Genomic DNA, 7267 nt, shown 5'->3' with positions numbered 1-7267 from the left:
AAAACAATACCTTTTGTATCGTACAGATTAGGAGCTTCATTGGCCTAATGCAAGACAATAAAATACATACAGTCTGATTTTGAAAGTTGTGCAGAAATTTTAACCTGAGGTAGTACCTACGTGTTAAAAGAAGGCAAAATAACCCAATTTGCCTTATAAAGATGTTAATAGTTTACAAGAGAATCAAAGGAGTCAGTTTGTTTGGAAACTGTGGAAAATTTTCAAATTTGGCGGGCAGTTTTAACGTACGACCAACCCATGGTACAAACATTGTACAAATAAACATGGTATGATCGAAAGACAGACCTAAAAATTTCGTTGTGCGCACAATAAAATGACGTGAGGTGGCTGCACGCGTGCTATTGGCTGAAACCTGAAAACTGTCAAATAGGCGTCAAACGTCCCTGTCTGTTTATATTTCAACGATGTCAATGTCCTAACCCTAATTCGTTTAATTTCAATTACTCTTCAAAAGAATGGTTTCAATGTTTCATTATTGTTTTTTTAACTTGTTCACGGCTTTCTTTAAACAATCGACCAAAGATTTTGTACACTAATGTGTTACAGTCTTATTTGTGTGTGACAAGACTTACTGCTGCAATTTAGGTATTGCAGTGTTATACTCGTATTTAATTTTTACATATTAAATAGTAACCTTCCATACTGTTGAAGATCAGTAGATTTATAAAAAAAAAATCTCATTTTCTAACATGAGTTGACATTGCCTCATTAAATTGTTCCGCGAATTTTGGGGCACCCAGTATTATGTATATGACTATTAAAATATATTTTTTAAAAGACATTAGGATATTTTTGAACAACATCGCTACCTCCAACATTTCTTTGAACGAACATTTAAATGTGGCGCCTATATGAGCTGACGTCACAGATATGCGCATAATCATACCATAGTTATTTATACCACGCGACCAACCTAAAAATATAAAACGAAACATCAAAGAAGTAAAGTAATATCAACAATAAATTACTCCCTAGGATTCAAACTTTTAATACTCCCTAGGATCAAACTTTTAGGGAAATTACGTTTTTCATGTTGTAAGTAACTAGAATTTTTAAAAGTAATTTTAAATGCCTAAGGTTGGTTACTATAAATTGAGAGATTCTTTGCGCAAATCCAACTAAATATGCCGCCAAAAACCAAAACTGATTGTGAAACGAAAAAACATCTCTGTTTAGCGAGAAATTAACCATTTGCAACTGTTACAAGGGATTCGCTGCCTTACATTTTTGACATGGTTACGAAACCACATAGCCTCCAACTTAACCAAATTTTATGGCAACCTACGAGGGTCATCCAGAAAGTAAGGTAAAAAATGTTTGTTTGGTCCCGCGTGTTTGTCGGCCATTTTGTTCAGTCACAATACATTTTTCCGATGGAGAGGTCGTCGCGCGCTCCCGTCACCTCCGTTGAGTACAGGAGGGAGAAGCTTTTCTGGATTCTATCGAGACGTCGGTGTGTCACTATACCCCAGAATCCAAAAGACAATCACTTTAGTGGCGTCATTCATTTTCCCCAGCCACCAAAATGTTCAAGACGACCCATTCAGCCGGAAAAGTCATGGCATCTGTTTTTGGGACCGTATGGGATTCCTTTTGGTGGATTTTATGCCTAAAGGGACTACCACTAATGCAGAGGCTTACTGCAATACCCTTAAAAAAAACTTAAAAAAAAAGAGCCATTCAGAACCGCAGAAGGGGAATGCTGACCCGGGGAGTCAGCCTCCTGCATGACAACGCCAGGCCCCACACCGCGCCAGTTTCACAGGAGCTGCTGACATCGTTTGTATGGGATATTGTCACCCACTCCCCCTATTCACCCGACTTGGCGCCTTCGGACTATCACTTTTTCACTAAACTAAAGGAGTTTTTGGGTGGGAAACGTTTTTCCAACGATCAGGAGGTCGAGAAAGCTGTGAAAAAGTGGCTGAAAGAGCTGGCGGTGGAGGTATATGACACTGGCATACAAAAGCTGGTGCCCCGACTGCAGAAATGTCTCGATCTGGACGACGATTACGTTGAAAAAAAGTTTAATATATTTGTGAAGTATCCTGAGAATTTCAATTGAATACAAGCATTTCTCGATCCTACATAAATGTTGTAACCATACATTCTGGATGACCCTCGTAGTAACGAATATCCCTAAATTCTAGGGAGTAATTTCTTGTTGACAAATTTATAGCTAAAAATGCTTGCACGACGTGCCTAAGAAAGCCGAACTCGATTTAGAATACCTCTGTTTTGACGAATTTCCTAAGCGGCGTTTTGAACTCGCAAACTGAGAAATATCCAGGTGATTTGCAAGACGTCGAGTACTTGTTCGTGGCTGGTTTTCAATTTCGCGAAGAATTTCTTCTTCTGCAACTAAAATGCGATCTACTCGTTGGCGTTGCACTAATGCATTTCGAAACACCCGAAATCGCGAATATGCTGTACAACGTTTACAAAGGTTCATGAATTTGGAGGCTTCCTTCGAGGAAACCTTTCACCGTAGATTTGCCGTGCTAGCCAGTCTGAATGTACACGAGCTTCCCCATAGATCAAAACAAACTTAATTTTGAATTAAATCACAACAAAAAAGTCTAGTATGATTTTTTTACCCATTTTTTCCCAAACTTTTTTTGAAAAACTTTTACCCCCTTTTTCTCGAAAAATATCAACATTTGTATGCGGCAGTATTAGCTCAATCGTTACCTATTGTGGAGTTATACCGCTGGTTAAAATAACTGCACAACTTTCAAAGTCACCCTGTACATTGAGCAAGATGTAAAATACATTTTTGATTTTAGACTAAAAATTTCACTTTCAAACTCAAGTGATCACGGCGATTAGACACCAAATAATAAAGAAACCTTTCATTTTATTTCCAAAACAAAAATATAATAGTACTTTATTTAACGAGTTCGTGTGTAAATTGGCCTTTTTTTGGCATGAGTGGGACAGTTTTAAACGCGAGTGAAACTACCGTTTTAAAGGCCCCAAAAGGTCCAATTTACACACGAACGAGTTGAATACAACGTTTTTTTGTTCCACGAGTCCCTTAAAGGCTCTAAATCGCTTATAATCTTCAAAATTAGCTTGACGTTTGGTTTTGATAAGTTGTGATATTTATCAAATTCCGTTCACACAGGAGAAAATTCTCAAATTCTGACAGTGTCGAACAAAAAACATATTTTTGGCGTTAAAAAACTAAAAATTTTAAATTTTAGGCCGAGTCAGCACGTAGGAGGACGTAATTTAGTGTGTCACGTCACAACTCCACTGCCAGCCGCCCCCAGCCACCTCCTCTTCTAAATTTTAAATGACATCCTACATTTTTAATAACGGATTATGGAAGAGAACATTTTTTTAATACCTCTGTGTAAAAAGTGATATTACACAAAGGAATCACGTGTTGTTGTTTGTTATTGTTAATCATATAATTGAACATTTTTCTATTCTATTTAGGCTTTAAGTATTTCATGCATTGGTTTTTAAAAAAGTGGGTACCAAACACTGTAGAAAACAGGCATACTTTTCCAGGTTTCATGATGCTGCTGGACATGAAATTTTACTATACCTATAGGGCATCACTGAAAGTCAACAAATATTTCTCCTACAGAAAAGAGCTGTGTGTCTTGTGAGCTCTGAAAAATTGCAAATCTTATTTTCAACACGTTAAAATAATTAACATTCTGACACTTTTTATTCACACAATTAATATCACGATTATGGAAGCAAAAAAAAACGAAGATTTAACAATACCATATCATAGATCTTGAAGAACTCAGGGGAATACCATAAATTACCGCAATTTTGCATCTGAAAGAGACGTACGATCCTAGCGGCCTATTGTGAACATGAAATAGTTATTTACAGTAAGAGTGAGGAAGGCAAAGCTTTCGTTCACGTGAATTGCGTGTTCAATTCAAGTGAACGAAAGCGGCCTTACTCTCGAGTGCATTATTTGATTTTATTCGATACTTCCTTAGAAATTGAGTCTGTAACTTTTTATTCAAAATTTTAAAGAAAAATAAATCACATTTTTGGATGGATCTGTTGCTATGGAAAAAACAAAATACAAAATAAACAAAGTTCATTAACGTCAATAAAGTAGTTGTGTGCACGTTGTGGAAATTGTGAAAATTGGCAAGTGCCGCGAATTACCAAATGTTGCCTAAAAAATCAAAACTATGTCATCAGAAAGAATTGAAAAAATTTACGAGTGAATGAAAACCAGTGAGCGAAAAACGATGAGCAAAAGTGAAGTGGACGAAAGAGAAACCTTCACCCATTGGTAACTATGGATATAGACTCACTTTCTAGGGAGGTTTCGGACAAATTTAATTTAATAGTTATTTACACTACGAGAGAGGAAGGTAAAGCTTTTGTTCACGTGAATTGCATGTTCGGCCACGACGCGCAGCGGAGTGGACGATGCAATTCAAGTGAACAAAAGCGGCTTTACTCTCGAGTGCTGTATTTGATTTTGTTCGATACCTGACATAACTCCTTAGAAAATGAGTCTGTAACTTTATATTCAAAATTTTAAATAAAATTAAAATAAAATAAATAAATCACATTTTCGGAGAGATCTGTTGCTATGGAAAAAAATAAAATACAAAATAAACAAAGTTTTGCAAAGTCAATAAAGTGATTGTGCACACCACGTTGTGGAAATGGATGACGAAGAATTCTGTGTTCCTGATGACGTCCTGGAAGAGGCAAGTGCCGCGAAGTACCAAATGGTGCCTACGAAATCAAAATTACGATACCAGAAAGAATTGGAAATATTTACACAATGGCAGACCGAGATCAAGGGAAAAGACGAAAGCAGCATCAGCGCGGTTGTGATATTCAATGTTGAAGAGTACACTGTTTGTATTTCAAAACGTTGATATCTCCAGGTATCCAGGTAAGAGGTTTTTTAATAAGCTATTAGTTGTTTTAATATAATAAATTGTACAGGTTCAACAGTCTCACCTCCTTTTTGAAAACAAAATGTAGAAACTATCAGCCGAAAAAAGCTACTTTTTCAAGAAACGATGTTTGCAAGTTTTTACTGGAAGCGGCGGACCAAGAGTGGATCGTTCAGAAAGTTGTACTGATGATGGGCATATTCGGTGGCCGTCGTGATGAATTATGTAAAGTGATGAATTGTTATACAGTGAGTTTTTTTTAAGACTGGCCATAGGGTTTTACAAGCTACATTTTTCAACCCCCTGTTAACTTTTGTCCTCATGAAAATATTCAACCCAGTTTTGTAGTAAAGTTGTGGGATATGATAATGTATTGAAACAATTTCAATTTAATAACCAGAATCAAGGAATAAGTTAGCAAAAAGACATTTTTTGAATTCCGTTTGCTCCAATTTTAAATTTTCAGTAAGCTAAAATTTCACCTGACATTTGTAATTTTGATATGTAATTGATTGTGTGAATGCTTAACTGCCTCTGGAGGCCATTTTGAACATTTCATTTAATTTTTATTAAAGTAAAGAAACTTGTTATAACATAAATAATGAATCTATCGTTATAAAACGTAAAATATTAATGTTCACACTATCTTTTGCAAATAACATTTTATTTGTAAATTGTCTATTACAACCATTTAGGTATTACAAAATGTAGTAAATGACTAGATAATACTATTGTTTAATCTAAAGACAGCGCTAGGTTTTGTAATTTTCACAAAAATAAAAGTTAACAGGGGGTTGAAAAATTAACACGTAAAACCCTCTGGCCAGTCTTAAAAAAACGCACTGTATACGTTATTCACGTTGAATTGAACATTTCAAGGTTAAATAATTTTGCAAATAATGTCATGCAGGTAAATACCGTTCACGTTGGATTGAGCATTGCTAAATTCGCATTATGTTGGTTAGCTGCATGTCACTATTTACAAAACATAATTACAGAGCCAAAAAATAAAATTATTTGACCTTGAAATGTTCAACTCCACGTGAATAACGTTTAGTTATTATTGGTATGTAATTATTTTCAATATACAAATTCTTTTTCATAAAATCGAATTTCAATTATGCGTGAGCGAAAGTGCGTGAGCGAAAGTGCGTGAGCGAAAGTGCGTGAGCGAAAGTATGTGAGCGAAAGTGCGTGAGCAAAAGAGAATGAGCGAAAGTGGAACCTTCACCCACTGGTAACCATGGATACAGACCCACTTTCTAGGGAGGTATCGAACAAAATGCATTTCTCGTATCCAGCTTTTATGAATTTATTATCAATTATTTACTATCACCCGAAAATCTTTATAAATCGTGTTGTAAGATATTATCTAATTAGTGAATAAAGAAAAATGAGCTAAATTAATTGAACGAAGGAAATGATCTGGGAAAAGAATAGCTGTGTAAAGGAAGGTTAGGGTTACTGTTGCCGTAGTCCTGTACAATTAGGATGTGATTTGGCCACACGTTCAGTGGTCATCACTCCCCAGGACCAGGATTCAGATTTGTTGCCAATGACCAATCATATGAGGGATTTCAGGGTAATTTCCGTCTGAAATGTTCAACAAAATACCTTGTACATAATTTGCTCTTTTTACTAATTGATGAAAGTTCAGTTAGTACCTAGTCATGAAGTCTACTGTGCTAACTTTGTTGACAAAGTTATATACATACGTAAATTAAGATTTTTGTAAACGTGTATTAATTAACCTACGCTGATCCTGCAATAATTTATCACTTTTTTCAAGTTTATAAAAATCTTTCAATAACATCAAAAACTTTTTATAGAGCGAAAAAAATTTTTTAATTTTTGTAATTTTTATTTTCTGTCCACCCTGTTTCCTTAATCGTTAGTGTTATATCTTAATCGCTCGCCGTAACTAAATAAAAATAATAACCGTCGCGCAGTCAGATAGACCGGAAGAAATCGTCCCCGTTTGCGTATTCCGCGAGTTGGCATCCCGCATGCAGCAATCAGTAGAATTAAAGTTGATTTGGCGACGACGAATTCCGTAGGAAATCAGATTGTCCGTATTCGTCGAGAACGCGTACATAAAATCCAGTACAGGGATGAGAGTAAAGCGCTGTCGCATCGAACAGGTTGTCCATTGGCAGGGTCTTACCCCAGAGGTTTAGGCAAGCGCGTGACTCCGGCCTCCACTCGACTCCGGGCCGAAGGTTAGTCCCGGACACGATGGAGATACCCTCGACGATAGTTTTAAAGCGACATGTCCCAACAAGCGTACGTTCCTCAACTTGCGCTATAAATTTTCCCGTATCGCACCTCATCGTCGTTATGACAGCTCACCG

At 36.4% G+C, this 7267-nt stretch overlaps 1 long non-coding RNA gene across 1 annotated transcript; it reads left to right on the top strand.

Annotated features, from left to right (window-relative positions):
* Positions 1-2093: 2093 nt before the first annotated feature.
* On the top strand, positions 2094-6023 carry LOC138133714 (uncharacterized). The gene is made up of 2 exons (XR_011160499.1): positions 2094-4912; positions 4966-6023. It is a non-coding gene; the product is annotated as an uncharacterized lncRNA (long non-coding RNA).
* Positions 6024-7267: the final 1244 nt, after the last annotated feature.

The sequence above is a fragment of the Tenebrio molitor genome, chromosome 6 (genome assembly GCF_963966145.1).
Source record: "Tenebrio molitor chromosome 6, icTenMoli1.1, whole genome shotgun sequence".
NCBI lineage: Eukaryota > Metazoa > Arthropoda > Insecta > Coleoptera > Tenebrionidae > Tenebrio > Tenebrio molitor.
Note: the sequence above shows the minus strand (reverse complement) of the source record. Positions and strands in the feature narration are given on the sequence as shown.